This window comes from Mesocricetus auratus, unplaced genomic scaffold (assembly GCF_017639785.1).
Source record: "Mesocricetus auratus isolate SY011 unplaced genomic scaffold, BCM_Maur_2.0 Super-Scaffold_100021, whole genome shotgun sequence".
Taxonomy (NCBI): domain Eukaryota; kingdom Metazoa; phylum Chordata; class Mammalia; order Rodentia; family Cricetidae; genus Mesocricetus; species Mesocricetus auratus.
The window spans coordinates 30,533,307-30,551,087 of NW_024429202.1; the positions used below are offsets into that span (position 1 = coordinate 30,533,307).

The window sequence follows — 17,781 nt, forward strand, 5'->3', positions numbered from 1 at the left end:
TCAAGAAGCTGGTGGTGGGAGATCAGGTTTCCATGGTGGGCAAAGGCTAAAACAGAAAAGACTACCCTAATCAGTAGTCAAGGAAACTAAAGGGAACAGAATTGTGTGCGAAGCTGTGCAGACAGAAACTAAGTTGCCACTGAGTCCTGGAAAGAGTGTACAATTTTGTTTTGGGAGGTGTTTTAGTCACTGTTCTACTGCTGTGAAGAGACACTGTGACCAAGGCAACTCTTATAAATCTTATAAAGAAAAGTATTTAATTGGGGCTGGCTTACAGTTTCAGAGGCCTACTCCGTTATCAGCACGGAAGGGGGCATGACAACAGGCAGGTGTAGTGTTGGACAAGAAGCTGAGAGCAACATCTGGATCCAAAGAGAGAGAGAGAGAGAGAGAGAGAGAGAGAGAGAGAGAGAGAGAGAGAGAGAGAGAGAGAGAGAGAGAGAGAGAGAGAGAGACTTGGTTTGGTATGGACTTTTGAAACTTCAAAGGTCAACCCTAGTGACACATTTCCATGTACAAGTCTGTACCTCTTAATCCTTGTAATCTTATCAAAGAGTTCCAGGACCTGGTGACTAAATATTCAAATATACGTGCCTATGGAGGCCACTCTTATTCAGCCCCCACAAGCGGGTTCATTAGACAATGTAGGCAACATGGATGGTGAGTGAGTGAGCATAGGAGATGAACACTGTGAAGTCTCAGTGGATGGCTGGAAGGGCTGATCAGGGGTTGGAAGATGCCCAGTTTAGAGATCTTGACCTGAACAACATCTGATGAAATAAATTAAAGTAGCAGGAATGTCTGGGGATACTGTGAGGAGAGTGAGGACAAGAAGAAAATGGCGGGAGCTGCTGTAAGAATGCCAAGGGAATGTAACGAGGTGTCAACTGAAGAGGCCTGGCCAAGTTTTAAAGGGAGCATCATGCTACAAGGGGAACCACTGAAAGGACTAGAAGACAAAGAGCAAGCTAGAGCTCAGTACAGGGTCCCACTACAGTCCCCTCCAACAGTTTTATGTCCCATGGTGTCAACTGGGCATGGTTACTCAAAGCCCAAAACCAGGCCAGTGGCGGTGATGCTGACCCTGAAAGGAAATGCTGGTCTTGGGGAGTGAGTTCTACAGAGAGCGAGTTGCAAAAGTCTGGGCTGGATCCTTGAATCACCCTCTGTGTTTCCTCTGTCCTGTGCTCTGGCCACAATGATGAGCCCTGCAGCACTCCCCAGAGCTGGGTGGCGGTCAGGAACATGGCTCTCAATCTCCAGACCTACAGCTAAACACACCTGCCTCTTAGGAAGTTATCTTACTTCAGTTATCTCGTAGGAAGGAAAAGCTAACTAATACACAGTTCTTTATTTTGTTTGGGGGAAAAAACATCTAAATCCATGGGAGAAGAGCTTCCAGGAAAACAAGATGGAAGTTTGGGAAGATAAGGTCAAGGGAAGGGATAAGGTCAAGAGCACCAGGTGACCAGACTCGCCGTCTTTTGAGATGGGAAGGAAGCCAAGCTAGGAGAAGTGAAAGCTGAAACAGAAGTTCCAAATGCAGCTCCAAATGAACCCTACGAATGGAAAGCAAAACCCTTTGAAAAGAATTCAGGTGGGGGGTTCCTAATCATCAAAGTCACCTGGGAAAGTTAAAAACCACAGATTCCTTGGCCCAGGCTCAGTCACACAGAATGCAACTCTAATGGAAGAGGGCCAGGACCTTACACCTTAAAGTGTCTTCAGTGACTGAGGTAATTACATCAGGGTTAGAGCCGCCTGAACTAGAACTCTTTCCTTTCCTCTTCCCTTCCCCTTTGTTACGCTATCTTTTGTAGCACCGAAGAATGAAGCTATGGCAAGCACGCAATCACACAGAGCTACATATGTTAGCACAGCTACCTTTCCTTTCTCCTCCTGGCCGCCCCCACACCTGTCTCTCTCAAAAGGCTTCACTGTGATATTTTCATGTACACTTGTTTTTGTCGATCCTTCTCCCCTTCTGTCACACGTCTTTTCCATTTTATATCATGTGTGTTTTATTACCTTCTACTCTCCACACCTTCCTTAAGACCTCTTACTCCTAGTTTCCTCTACTCACATTCCCTCCACCATAAACACACACACACAGACACAGATACAGACAAACACATACACACAGATACAGATACAGACACACAGACACCACACACAGATACTGACACACAAACACACACAGATACAGACACATACACACACACACACATACACACAGAGACACACTCACACACATACACACAAATTGGAAGATAGGGTTTGTACATGAGAGAGGAACATGTGGTTACTGGTCTTTCAGAGTCTGGGATGCCTCACTTAGAGTAATACTTTCTACACATATCCCTTTTCCTGCAGATTTCCTAATTTTACTTTTCCTTATGGCTGAATAAACTTTTATTATGTATATTTCAATGATCTATTCATCAACTGATGGATTTCTAAGTTGTTTTCATTTCCTGTTTTTTCTTTTAATTTTGAGACAGTGTCAACGAATTATTAATAAATTAAATCAAAATTAGTCAAGCTGATCATGCCACTGTGTACTTTTGGCCATAACTATTCAGGAGGCTGAGGCAGCAGGCTTGCTTGAGTCCAAGAATTCTACACCAGCCTGGGTATAGCAAGATCCCATCTCAAACACATCACTTCCTGCTCGTGTCTCTGTAACTTATATTTGTCATCAAAACCATAACTGAATCCAGGCCTTTTGTCCCAACTACTCAAGGTACTGAGGCAGGAGGACTGCATGCTCACAGTCAGCCAGGGCCACAGAGGGAGTTCAAGTTTATTTGTTCATCTATTCATTCAACCAGTTTGTGTGTATATGTGTTGTATGTGGTTGGCTATGTGCATTTGTAGTGTGTGTGTGTGTGTGTGTGTGTGTGTGTGTGTGTGTGTGTATGTGTGAGAGGGAGAGAGAGAGAGAGAATAATGGTGGGTATCTCCCACATTCCACCTTATTTGGGGGGGCATGATCATTCTTGCTGAACTTGGGGCTCACTGTTTTGGCCAGCCTGGCTAGCCCGTGGGCTCCATGGATGCTCCTCTCTGCATGTGGCATAGGCTACCACACTGGGCTTCTATGTAGGTGCTGAGGATGTGAATTCAGGCCCTCACGCTTGCACTGCAAGCACTTCATCCACCAAGCCACCTCCCTACCCCCGATATCTTAAAAAGCTTATCCGGTGTTCTGACCTACATCCTGTCTGTGACGAATAGCTGAGAGGCTGGACTGGAGGAAAAACTGGCTGGGACACACCCATGTACCACTGCAATTGGCCATTAGATCACCTGACAATTTCCTTTGGTTATCTCTCCCATCAAAACTGCACTTGTTTCTAAACTGACTGCCAAAGGTAGGCCATGTGGCTCCCCGTGGCTTCTCCCTGTGATAGCATGCAGCTATCTGGCTCTTAGGAAAGACACTGGCTTTGGGAACCTGTTGAAATCTGTTAAAGGGAAAGCATGCAGAAGGCTGTTGTTCTTTATCTGAACCAATCGCTCCGTGCACCTTACACGGAGTTAGTAAGGTATGGGACAAACCAAACAGTCAAAGGAGGTAAAGCAGGAAAAAATACGACGCTTTTTATTTTAAAAATCTGAAAAAAGGTTATCTGGAAGATCTGTAATGAATTTGATCAACAAATCTTAATCAGCAAAGATGCAAAAAAAAAAAAAAGCTATTAGAAACAAGAGGCTCCCACACAGCTGCTGGGCTTCAAGGAGCTGTAAGCCCCATCCTTGAAAGACATCTCAACAGTACAGATTCTTTCCTTTCACACCAAATGAAAATGTGGTCCAATGCCAATGCCACAATCCCAGCGCTGTCATGTGTTAGACTGTAGCCCCTGGCACAGACAAACCACACGCCCTTTACTTTATAGGACACTCACTTGCATACCCAACAGCCAGTGCAAACCCGCAGCCTGCACTTCCCCACAGCCACCCACCCTTGCAACACCAAAGACAAGCCAGTAACACGAAATGACTCTTACCCTGTTTAAGGCTTGATCCAGCTGTGGCTCAGCAGGCCAAAGCCTAGCACACATGACTGAAATAATACGCTCAACATCCCAACCATTATTTCTCCTAGTTAAAATCCACCTCCTAGGAACAATGTCACAATGTGATGTGTCCAGGATGAAGTCAAGAGTTTTCTTGGTTAGAGTAATGTGACTGCTTAGAGATAAAGGAAAAATGTAAACCATATTGAACTGTGAGTTAATATTTTTAACTTGAAAGAAAGAAAAAAAAAACATCCATCTTCATGCTTCACAGTCAGTCTGGTTTTTTCAAACAGGGCAACTTCCTCTCCCTATCAGGTATCCAGTCATTTTCTGCTTTTTAGCACAAGACAAACAGAAGGTTACACATGAAGTTCCAAGGGCATCTTAGAAACAAGAGCTGAAGAAGTTAGGTACTGTTCTTGCTATCCAATTGCCAAAGCATCTTGTGAGGAAAAACAAAACCTGCAATTAATAAATGGTTGTGGTCTTCTGACCAGGTCCAGGGCTAAGGGTCTTCAGGTTCCAAATCTTCCCTTCCTGGATGAGCAGCGATGCTCAGTTGTGAAGAACAAGATATTCTGTTTCTCTCTCTCTCTGTCTCTGTCTCTGTCTCTCTCTCGCTCTGTGTGTGTGTCTCTGTCTCTCTCTCTGTGTCTCTCTCTGTCTCTTTGTGTCTCTCTGTCTCTTCCCCCCCACCAGCAAATATTCCGGCTCAAGAGTCCGTGAAACAGACATTTTTCATCCTATGGCCTCAGTCTTCAGAATGTAGTTTTTTCACTTGGCGGGCATCCAGCATTCATTCTCTCCTTCTGCCTCTGTCTCTCTCCTCCTGCCTCCACTGATCTTTTACTCTTATTCATTAATACTTCAAGATATTTGGGCCTAGAATCTATGTGGTGTCTGCAGAGTGTTAGACTTAGTGAATGAAACTTACGGAATTCCCTGCTTAGAATTTGAATTTTATGTTAAAAAAGTAGTATTTTTGTATATGTATGCCCTTAATATTGCATAGGACACACACTGAAATTATTGTTTATCTGAAATTCAGATTTAACTGGGTGCCATTATTTCACCTCACATCTCTATTTAGAGGTTGAAGAGAGGGATTAAACAAACAAAGGCATCCATTTACAGCTTCTGGAGGAGGAGACCTTCCCATCCCTGTTCTGAGTGCTCTGGGCCTCAGGAGCTGTCCTCGGCATCCCTTTATTTTAACTGTGTCCTACCACACTGTAATGAAAGATAATCTGAGTAGACCACACTATGATGATATAGACGAAGTTATCTTGGAGTTAGGGTCTCCCTCAGTGCCAATCCAGGTTAGCACTTGCACAAGTGTACCCCAGGACCAGTGAACCTCAGTGTAGCTCCTAACCCATGCAAGCCAGGGTCAGAGCAGATTGTTTTTCTTCAAACTCTGACTATCAATTGAGTATTTTTAAGGACAAGGCACCCATTTTCTCTGCTCAGCATTTGTTCAGAGGCATTTAGCATGATCAGTGACATTGATGATTAGAAAACAGAACAATGGAATTAAAATGCTCTTCAGAATGCTATAAAATGATCACTTAAAAGACACTTAAAAGAAAAGATGTAACATTGCTTTGTTTCAGATATTTAAGACAAAGAAAGATATGAGAGTTGATGAGATACCCTACATTTATTATTAATTGATTCTCATGCTTGAACATTTGACAAAGTCCAGAGTGGCACAAAATTTAGAGATTGTTTGGTTACTTGGAGACACATCAATATCCATTGTCTTGGCAATATGTTGAAGTCTAGTGGCCAGAACAGATGATCTATGAGGTGTCCTGAAAAGCATGGGCCCAGGAGTCAAACTACATTAAAATTCTGGCTTGACCCCGAGTGTGGGTGTCAGTGAGGAGGCCTAGGTAATCTATGGGGCCTTGGGTAGTATTTATCCCTGGCGTACAAATAGACTTTGAGTGCCCATCCCACAATGAGGGATGCTCTTTCAGCCTGGACTCTTAAGGAGGGCCTAGACCCTACCCTGGATGACATGACAGACTCTGGAGATCCACCATGGAGGGCCTCACACTCCCTGGGATTGGAGTGGAGATTGGATGGGGGACTGGGGAGCCTGGTGGGGAGGAGGGGAGGGAGAGGGAGCTGGGATTGACATGTGAAACAAACTTGTTTCTAATTTAAGTAAAACAAAGGAAAAAAAAAGAAAGAAACCTCTCACACATGGACACCTTTTCTGAGAAGGGTCCTCCACGCTGAGAGCACAGGAACAACACCAGCAGGGTGCTCAGAACAGTGGTCAGTAACCCTGGGTGTGACGGTCAGACGACCCACTCACACTGCAAAAAGGAGGTTAAGTGCACAAAATCGGGGAAAGTTTCCATTTTCACAAATGGCTCATGAAAAGTGGTTTTTGTCTTGTCGTCAAATAGATTTTTTTCTCTGAATATATATATATACACACACTCATTTAAAAATACTTCTTTTTCAGAGTATAGCTTCTGAAATATTCATTATATCTGTGTAAGAATTATTGGCTATTATTCTTGTCTTTTATTATCCTATTTACTCTTGGAAACTCAAAACAAACAAACACATAAAAAAGAAAACCAAAACCCAATATTCCTTCTATCTCATATCCCTTAAATATAATCAATCTAATAGATCTAATCAGTGTTTTAATTTTTATGTCAAACTAATTTTCAAGTGAAAATTACCCCAATGGCTGGGCTTCCTCCTGTATTAGCTATTTTCTGTCACGAGGCTGGGTAACTTTCCAAAGCAGCATTCCCTTCTAAGGGAACATGGTCCCACAGACCTGAAGACTCATCCACTTCCAACTCTTATGCTGAATGTTCCTCCCCTCACTTCCATATCACGACACAGAAGACATAGCTCCCAGCACACACAGCGGAGATCCAGCTTCTAGGACATGAGCCCTTGGGGTACAAACCACATCAAAACCATTGCACATGCCTCGTGGACACTTTAGGCTTGTATTTTTTAATGTAATTCCATGTCAGTAGGCAAAGTACTTTATAGGGTTAGAACCCTGACCTGAGGGCTACAGACGGCTCCGTGCATAAGAACACTGGCCACTCCAGAGGTTTGATTGCCAGCACACACACCGTGGCTTAACTGCATGTAACTCCAGTTCCAGGAGACCTGGTGTCCTCTTCTGGCCCCCTTGAGCACTGCATGCAGAGATATACATAGAAGCAAAACACCTACCTAGATAATAAAATAACAAGACAAATGCAACAACACCGGCCTGTCAATTGCACCTATGTACATTGCTCTCTGGGCCTCTATTTCTCCATCTAAGGAACAGACGGGTTGTGCACTCTGAGTTGCTATGGAGATTCTAAGCTGACTCATCTAAAGGGCGACTCAGTGCCTCAGTTCACATCCTTGTACCTATTATACAAATACACCATTTTAATTAACACATCTAATATACAGTATAGTGTTTACTTAGTATATAGCATGCCACCCTGTGGTCATGATATGCTCACTTTTATTGCCTAAATGCTTGGAATTCCAAAGAGTCCTTATTTTAAAAAATTTAAATAAAAAGGTAAGTGTAGGCATGCATGTATAATTTTGGTCATCTGTCCTAACACTGTATGTTTTGTTCTGTGGACACTTCAGTCTTGTTCAGAGGGAAGGCAGAAGGGGTGATTCTTTGTGGTAGAGCCTTGGCGGCAGAGGCTAACACATTTACATTCTGTGGTGAGACTCCGTGGGCACAGCTTCACTGCAGCACCCTCTGCCAGCAGCAGAGGCCTCTGAGGTGAGCAGGTGGGTGGAGGCTGGGAAGTTACTTTCTGCTACGAGAAATCCAGATTGCTCCTTGGCTACTTCTACCACCGTGCTGGAGACTGCAGGCATTGATGCCTGGAGCCGGGCTCTCCCTGTATCCTCACAAGCCCTCCTGGAGGCCACGCTCTTGTCAGTGGGAGGGAGAGGCAGGCTGCAGGAGCTTTTTGGGGAACTATTAGCCCTTTGTTTAGAAATGGGATTTCTTCCTTCACTACTGCTCTTCTATCCCAGAGGTCCCCTGTGCCAAGCCACAGACCTAAAGCAGGGCCTGTCAGCGGCCCTGGAGCCAGGCAACGAGCCAGATTCCTGGCTCTGCTGCTGCCAGCTGTGCAGCCTCGGGGAGCCAGCTCACTGCTTGGAGATCCTGTTTTCCTCTTCTGTAATAAGAGATGCAACAGTGTAATAACACACCTCATCAGATTGTCCTGTGGATTAAACAGAACAATGTGTCCAGTCGAGTGCCTGGCACAAAATAGGTGTTTAATCCGTGGGAAATATCCTAGGCACCAGGTGTACACAGAGGTCCTGTGATACGGGGGAAAAACATGAACCCAGTCTGCGAGCACTTTAGCTGTGTGTTTGAGAGGATCCTATCTTAGACTGAGCAGAAGAGAGAACAAATTGAGCTCAGAGCGTTTTTAAAAGAAAGTGTACAAAATGCAGAGTGAATGTGCTCCGATCATCCCCGTGCTCTCTGCATCAATTAGTTTACTCATCATATCAGGCCTCTGGCACCGTGTGAGCACTATGCTCCGAATGCCGGTGGTGGTGACGACGGTGGGGGGGGGAGGGGCGCCTACAAAAGAGCATGGAGAAGCTGTAGGAAAGACAATGCTGTGCCAGGAGAAAACACAACCAACCCATTAATGTCAGGCAATATTTATTGTCTACAACAGCCAATAAAAGTGGTAACAAGAAACATACTCTTCTACAGCCAAGTGTCTCCTCCAAAAAAAAAAAAAGAAATAGAAAAGAAAAAAGTTACTGTCTGCTAAGGTCACTGAGACACAGAGAAACTGGAGTTTGCCAGGACTGACTCTGTGGACTGAAAGGGCTCATTTCAAAGGTGCCACGCCTTCCTTCCTCTAGTCTAGGGACTAGGGACATTGTAATACTATGCCCATCACACAGAGACCTCATAGCTCCACCATAAGCTTGTGACTTGGCCCTAAAAATTTTGTTATGTTCAGTTCTTCTAGCTGAAGCTTTTGTAGGTCCTGTTAGGATGCTCTGGAGTCCTTTGGGGAGTGCTACGTACGTGTGTACAGGCCTGATCTGTCCCAGCCGAGTAGCACAGAGCAAGGGCTTGGGAAATGGCCCCGTGGACAAAGTACTTGCTGTGCAAGAGTGACAGACTAAATTTTGATCCCTGGAACTCATGGAAAGCTGGATGTAGCAGCATGCATCTGTAATCTCGGTGCACTGACTGAGAGATGGGAGGCAGACCCAGGAGAACCCCTGGAAGTCATTTACAGGACAAAAGTCTACAGACTGGCCAGCCTTGCATATGCAGAGGCAAACAAGAGACTGTAGAACAAGGTGGACTGTGAGGCCGAACACCAGAAGCTGTCCTCTGATATATGCACCATGGCGTGTGCATGCCATCCTCTCCATCCCGCCAAGATTAAAAAAAATTACAATCTGAAGCTTCACAAGTCAGGGATAGTCTATAACACACTATGAAAATACTATTCAGGCTTGAGAAGGGAGTTATGCCACAATGAAATTTGAGGATATCAGTTATAAAAAACAAACAAAAACACTGTATTTTTCAACTTATGTAAAAGTAAACCCCAAACAGGCAGCTATAGATCCATAGGTAGAATGGGCCTGGGGTTGAGAGCAGTGACATGGGGAGCTGCAGTGACATGGGGAGCTGCAGTGACATGGGGAGCTGCAGCTTCACCAGTGTGGGTGTTCAGTTCTGGGTTACGATGATGAGCACCGGAGCAAGTCCCTGACCGTCACCTCATGCCACTAAACCATACACTTAAAACCAGCTAAGACGAATTGTCACATTTTAAAAATTACAAAATCCGGCCGGGCGGTGGTGGCACACGCCTTTAATCCCAGCACTCAGGAGGCAGAGACAGGCGGATCTCTGTGAGATCGAGGCCAGGCTGGACCGACAGCCTCCAAAGCAATACAGAGAAACCCTGTCTCGTAAAAAAACCAAAAAAAAAAAATTACAAAATCCAGAAAAAAAAAAAAAAACACCTCGAGTAGCCTAGATAACCTCTCTAAAGAAGTATGTTTGGTGGGGTCCAGGAAGAGAAGTGTGAGTCCCCAGAGAATCAAACAGGGGGCAGGGAAATGGACTCCTTAATTTTGCTAGAGGTTTCTCTCTACTGATCCCCTTGGGTCCAAGCCTCCAGCCAGGTATAAGATCACAGAGGACAAGGTTTCTAGTCTTGTTCTGGGAGGACGCAATTTATAACTAGCATATGAGAGCTGAACCAAGATCACCTCTCACATGATCACTCTCTGACGACTTTGGCTGATCTTCTCCAGAGGATGCCGGCCCTGCTTACTCTTTGATGCATGCAAGCTGCTCATGGTAGCCACTTCTTTGCAGACCTACATCTAGTTTGGGCATCCATATGATGAGTGGTCTGAGGGTGTCTAGGGGTGCAGGGGAAACCTTTGTTCATTTTTCATCCTTGGTGTCCGAGAGTGGGAGAAATAGGATCTGGCCAACCCTTTCCACCAAGGGCTGTTTTGTTAACTTTCTCAGTGCTCTGGCTAACAGGATTCTGGCAAATCACTTCAACAGATACAGAAAGGAGGTCTCCGGGGACAGACACCTAATAAGCTGAAAGATCAGCCACAACCCATCATTTTACACACAGCCAAAATAAATATCACCATGGTTTCAAATTTCTCAGGGGGGAAAATTCTGTTCTTTTGAGGGGGAGCCATCTTCCAATAGACTTTGATCTCTCTACTATTAGCTGACCAGTTTTTGTAACCTGATTATTAAATGCACATGTCTAAGTGGCAGATTTCTTTATATGTTTAGTAGTCATTTTCTCCATACTTAACATTTTAAAGGTAATTTTGCTATGAGCATGGAAATTTCAAATGGGTACTTCCATCCTATGAACAAGCTGTCTATTGAAGCGTGTTAGGGTAGGCTCATCCAGGACCATATCCCTAGTCAGTGATGCCAAGATGTTTTAAAAGGAAGTCAGTGGTAGAGTTGGTCTTCAGCCTCCTTCCAGGCATGCAATCTCTCGAGAGAGAGAGGCAAAGTCATGGGCTTTTGCAGATGGTCTTACCCTGTGTTGGCTTGGGGAGGAGTTTGTTCTGGTTGCCATCTCTGGCAATGACCGATACTGGATCTTTCTCAGTCCTGGCCTTTCAAAAAACTTTCTACTAGTTTGTCTTTAATACCTTTCATTCTTTCTAAGTTCTCAACTTGTTTTAAAGAATAAATTAAGATTCTAATAAAGTTCTGAACAGCCACAGAGACAGGGCTGTTTTCAAGCTTTTATACACCATAAATACTGTTATAATGGCAGTAACAATGAGTTATTGGGTGCCGGCTTGGTAATGGGCACTTTCCATATATTACCTTTTGAAGAAGGAACATTTCACAGGTCGCTGCAATTTAGTCTAGCTTATAATAACTTCCAACTCTTTTACTGTACAATGTAGGCACCTGGATGGGCCATTTCCTGCTGCCTCAATTTTTTTTCCCCTCTTAGGAGTTTAACCCTTTTGTTCACACCCATCACCTTGATTTATGAAGGTCACTTACAATCATCATTCTTTCCAAGCACACTTACTACAGTCAGTAGAGGGACATCCACAGATGTAAAAGGGCGTTCTCCTGGGGTTTTGTCTGTATGCCTGAGCCATGGTCTTTGACTTGAGTGTTCATTCTTCATGGCTGGCAGACCTCCATAAAAGCCAGCTCAGCAATCCGCCTAACTGTGGGCTTTGCAGGGTCTTGGAAGTGTCCATCGGGTCATTATTCCTTGGAGTTCTCTAGTTGGGATGACTACCAGTGGTACCCTGGCCTAGTCCTCTTCAGGCATACACTAAGAATTGTCCTTCCCAGGATAGTTACCATGTCCGAAAGAGCACATGTGGTTTTGAGAGGGCAGCAGCAGGACACTGGCTGGGAACTTTGCTCCTAGGATTGGAGTCTTGGGTTCGAGTCCCATCTTTACCACTTTTTAAAATTTACAGCAAAGTGAGATAGTATTTGTTGCTCCATTCCTCCACCACTGCATGTTTGGTGTTACCGGTCATTATAATTCACCTCATAAAAACGGAGATGTAGTAGTGCTTCCTTGGGGCTTTAACATGTGTTTCCCTAGGAGGAGTAAAAGCAGGGAAGGGCATCCTTTCACCTGCTGAGCACCATTTGCATACCTTCTCTGGCATCTTTGAGGGGTTTTCCCACTTAAAAAATTGACCATTATTTTATTATGGGATTTTCTTCAGAGTTCCTATTTTTTTTTTAAATTCCAGACATCTTATTTGCCAGGTTATAGATTGCAAATGTATCCTTGTCCTTTTCTTTTGATTTAATATTTTCCTTTTGTTATAGGTAAATTTATTAGGATTTTTTTCCTTCTGTTGTCCAGCTTTACTATGTCTGTAGGGGACTCCTGTCTATTTCAGGCTGGCCTATAATTTCCTCTGGAAGTTTTGTCACTTTGTTTTTACACTGAGGTCTCTAACCCATCTCTGCAGCCTGCAGCAGGAGATTCGTTCCCTCGCTGAGTGTGGTGGCATCGTTTGGTGAAAGGCTTGGCTTTCCTGCTTTGCTGCCTGTGTTCTAGGGCAACTGTGGGCATGGCTGGTCTTTAGACTCTTGCTTCACAGATTTGTCTGCTTTAAGCCAGTGCATGCTATGTTAAGCTGCTTTTATGATTAAGTTTTGAAATTGGGTATCCATAGGCAGATGCCCTTGCTCTCTATCAATGCCCCTACAGTTATCTGCCCATGCTCTCTGCTTTTGTGTTATTTCCCCCTTAATGTTTATGTCCATCATTTCCCTTTCTTGTCCTATGGCACTGACCATGATCTCTAGCAGAATGCTGAACAGAGGTAACAACCACAGATAGCATTGCTGTATTTCTGACTTTAGGAGGAAAATGTTTGGACCACTACTTCTAAATGAGATACTAGAAGGAGGTCTTAATTTTTTCTTTTATAGATCCTCATCATTAGATTGAATATGTTCCTTACTAGTTCTAGTTAGCTCATTTAAAAATTTATTTGTGGGACTTAACATTATTTATCATGTACTTTTGCTATACCTACTTACATCTCTTCTTTATGTTATCATTATAGTAAATTATACCAATTATAATTATATTACAATTAATTCATTTTTAATGCTAAAGCAAGCATACACTTTTGTAGCAAATCTTATGTAGCACTAGATTGGATATGCTAATGCTTTAAGGATTTTGCATAATGTTTTATGAGGTATATTGGATTACAACTTTCTTTATAAGGTTAAGTCTGATTCTGGTGCCTGGTTATATAACAGTTTCATACAATGAACTGGATTTTCCTTTCTCACATTTCTCCTTTTCTCTTATTTCCCAAGTCTGTCGAATTCTGGTAATTGATTGATGGTGTTTCATTGGTGATAAACATTTTTTTATTTAAAAATATGACAATTAGTAGTGACACTGAAGGAGTTTCCTGTTTACAAAAGTCTGACTGGATTCAATTATTTAATAATACCAACATGGCATTCAGATTTTAAAAACAATTATGATAATTCTATTTCCTTTTCAAGAAAACTATTTGATCTAAGTTGTCAAATTAATTCCCATGGAGTGGCTCATAATATCTATTTATTATTAATTAAAGATTCATAGGAGATGTGAAGCTGTCTCCTCTTGGGGCTTATGCTGGAAATTTGTGTTTTCTGCTTTCTGCTAGATCAATCTTGCCAATATGTTAATTTTGCTAACCCTTAAAAAATTTTTTATTAGTTTTCCCTATTGTTTGTTGATATTTTTTATTATATGTTTTGCTATTAATCTTAGGTTTATTTTCTCTCTTTTTTGACATTTTAACACTTTTTTTGGTCAGCATATAAGATAAGGATATATTTCATAATTTTCTATCTTTGTTTTAAAGAACGATTTTAGTGTTAGACATATATGTGTGTGCATGTGTGTCTGTGTGTGGGTCCATGCACATGAATACAGGTGCTCACAGAGGCCAGAAATGTTAGATTTCCTGTTACAAGTGGTTGTGAGTTGTCTGATGTGGGTCCTAGGAGCTGAACCTGGATCCTCTGAAAGGGCTTAATCATCTCCATTTTTCTATCTTCTTAATATAGAAACATAAGTCACTGACACCAACCTTGGTTTCCCCTCCCCCGTATAGGGGAGCAAAGCCATCGATTTCTTATTGTCCTTACTGTGTTAATGCATTTCACACATTTCCATCAACTGTACTACTTTCATCCTTGTTCAGTTAAAATTACATTCTAATTTCACTTGTGATGCATTCTTTAATGCAAAGAATATTTAGGAATGTTATCTAACATCTTGTCATTGAGATTTAAATTATGCTTGCTGCTATTGACTTAACACAATTACTTTGTGCGAGCATGGAGCATGAGCCATGATATTTTCATACTAAAAAGCTTACTGAAACTTCATTACTGCCGCTCACCATCAGGCCAGCCTTGGTGGATGCTCCTGTGCCTCTGGAAAGATCCTGTATTTGCACTTCTTGGGTGTAGCATTGTGTGTACACTCAGGGCGAAGTGGCTGCTAATGTGGATAGTTCCACAAACTCTAGTGTCTTACTAATTTTTACTATAGAGAGATATGGTAAATCTAACTATGATGTTAGTCTAGTTAGTTTTTGCCATAACTTTTGAGTGTGTTTGTACATACACATTTATGACTTCCTCATTAGAACTAGAAAATGTCCTCTTTCAATGCCTTACAATTATCATGTCCTTTGTCTTAGGGACTATTTAGCAGTAGTACTAAGACATTGTTCCAGTTTTCTTGCATTTGTTACATAAACAGTTCATCTTTTCTTCTTTTTCTTTTTTTTTTTTTTGTCTCAAGGCTTTGATTTCTTATATTTGAAGTATGGATGTGTAGACAATAAGTAGTCTTGACTTTACAGCCAGCATGATATTTTCCCTTTAAACTGCAGGGTTTTTTTAATTTACATTTTTCATTAATTTATTTTTTACATTCCAATCCCAGTTCCCCTTCCCTCCTCTCCTCCTGCTCCTCCCACTCCCCTTCCCCACATCCCCTCTGCTTCTAGCCTCCCTAAGAAGTCTGCTAAGTCTGTCCCATCATCTCCTTGAGGCAGGACCAAGGGACCTCTCCACCTCCACACCCCTGTGTCTAGGCTGAGCAAGAATATAGAATGGGTTCCACTGAGTCGGTTTGTGCTTTAGAGTTAGATCTTGGACCCACTGCCAGTGGCCTCATATATAGTCCCAGCAGCAAACTGGAGCTTTTAATGTATTTATATTTAATATAGTCACTGTAGCCAGATTTAAATTTGCTTGTTTTCTATTGGTGTCATCTGTCTTTTGTTTCCACACTTTTTGTGCTATTATCATTTGTGTTAATCTATTTAAAAATTTCTGCAATTACTTTTTAGATAAGGTCCATTCAGTATTTGTTTCTAGTGATATACTGTGTACTATGTATATTTATCTTACAGTCAGTGCACTTAGATTTAATATTATATTTCTTCACATGAGTATATGACCCTTATCATTTATTTTGTTTTTGCCATATATTTTACTTTTATACACATACAAATTATAAAACATTTTTACTGCAGTAAGCATTTTTACATATTCATATGTTTACATTTTCTGTAAATGTTTATTTGGCTTATACTTTCAAATCCCTATTCATCATTGAAGGAAGTCAGGACAGGACCCTGGGGGCAAGGCCCGGCTGTGGAGGGGTGCTGCTTACTGGCTTGCTCAGCCTGCTTTCTTACAGAATCACCAGCTCAGGGATGGCACCATCCACAATGGGCTGGGCCCTCTCGTATCAATCACTAATTAAGAAAATGCCTTACAGGTTTTCCTACAGCCTGATCTGAAGGAGGCAATGGCTCTAGCTTGTGTTAAGTTGACATAAAACTAGCTACTAAATTCCCTGGAAGTGAAGTTATAGGCAGTTATGAGGTATCTGACCTGAGTGCTGGGAATCAAACTCAGGTCTTCTTTAAGAGCACTATGTGCTTTTAGCACTGAACTAACTGTCTCTCTAGTTTCAATTTGCTGTCAAAGCTTGGCCCTACTGGGCTTCCGAAAATTGAAGTTTTACTCAACACCCGCATCTCGGTTGAGATTTGAGTTCCCAACTCTAGGCAGTAGACCAAGTCTCTGTTGGTCTTTTTCAGGGTCCTACTTCTTGTTTTCTACTGTGCTCATAGGTATCTTCCCCACAACTAAGCAAATTAAGAGTCATTAAAGTACCTGTGGGTATTTAAATCCAGTACTGAGGGTTTCTCTTTCTCATGACCTTTTCCTGTATGAAATGTCTTCCCGTGATTACCACATACTTTCACAACCGGGGACTTCATCCTCTGACATCTCGCACTACTGCATGTGTGGTTTCCCTCCTTCAGCTCTTGCTGCTTCCTGTGGATGGCTGAGTGCCCCCCAGAAGGGTCTACCCAAATGCAGTTCTCACTTAACCCACTTTGCTTCTTTCCAGGATCAAATTCCTATACTTTGCCTTAAAAAAGTAGACCTCATACAGTTTTGCAACTACTCAAGAGGAGGGGAATGCATCTAACGTTGAGTTTTCCCATTATTAATGCAACTGAAACTCTTTCACAGATATTTCTGGTTTTGTTTGTGTCTAAATATTAAATTGCCCCTTTCATCCTCTTGAATCCTTGGATCATTAATCCTGAAGGAAATCTCAGGTATTTCCCTAATTCCTTTATCCTACCATGCAAAGCATTACAATTAACAAGGCAGAGAGGCACTTCTTTAGAAAATGTGCTCTGACTCTCAACGCCATTTATTTATGAGACAGGATTGCTATACACCTGTGGCTTCTGGGTGTCCTGGCACTCACTATACAGACCAGGATTGGCTTTGAACTTGCACTGATACTCTCTCTTGTTTCTGCCTCCCAAGTGCTGGCATTGCAGATGTGTCTCACCATGCCTCTCCCAATGGTAAGCCACAGTTTAAGTCCACTCAGCCCCTCTGGAGTCCACAACTTTTCTTCTGTCTTACTCAAGCTATTGCCCTTTGCCCCATCCGATGAAATCTGTACAATCTGTTCCTGTTAAGTTCTAATTCCTATGCATTCCCTTCCCTAAATCTGGCTTTCAGTGTTATGGGTTGAATTGCCTTCTCCTGACAAATCCATATATTAAAGCTCTAAACTTAGTACCATGCTGGTTATTCTTATGCAGCTGTGACAAACAGCTGGAAGAAACAATTTAAAGGAGGAAATGCTTATTCTGGTGCCCAGTTTCAGGGGGTTCAGTCCACATTTGTTTGTTCCCATGAGTTTTGGCAGAGTATCATGACAGCAGAGACTTGTGGCAGAGAGGAGAGAGAGGAGAGGAAGAGACAAAGAACAAGATACTCTCAAGGATTTCTCCCCACATGGAACTCCTTTCAGCTAGTTCGCAGGATGGACGTCTTCAAAACCTTTCCGAAAAGTGTCACGTTAGTGGAGGTAATGAAGTATTCAAATCTGGAACCCGTGGGGGACATTTCCTCTTCAGACCAAAACTATTATCTCAGAATGTGACCTCATGTTGACACAGGATCTTTCTGGACGTAATCACGTTAAAGTGAAAGCATCAGGGTGAGATCTAAGTTAACAAGGTGGGCCTTCATCACTATGGATGGTGTACTTACAAAAAGGGGCCAGGAGAAAGAGGCATGCAAGGAGGAGGGAGATGCTGTGAAGACAAACGGAGAGGATGGCTACACGTTGATGTACGG

The 17,781-nt window shown here is 42.6% G+C and overlaps 1 protein-coding gene across 3 annotated transcripts in view; it reads right to left on the minus strand.

The window, feature by feature from the left end:
• Aff3 (AF4/FMR2 family member 3) overlaps positions 1 to 17,781 on the minus strand; it is a 471,135-nt gene that overhangs the window by 123,889 nt on the left and 329,465 nt on the right. The window lies entirely within an intron of this gene.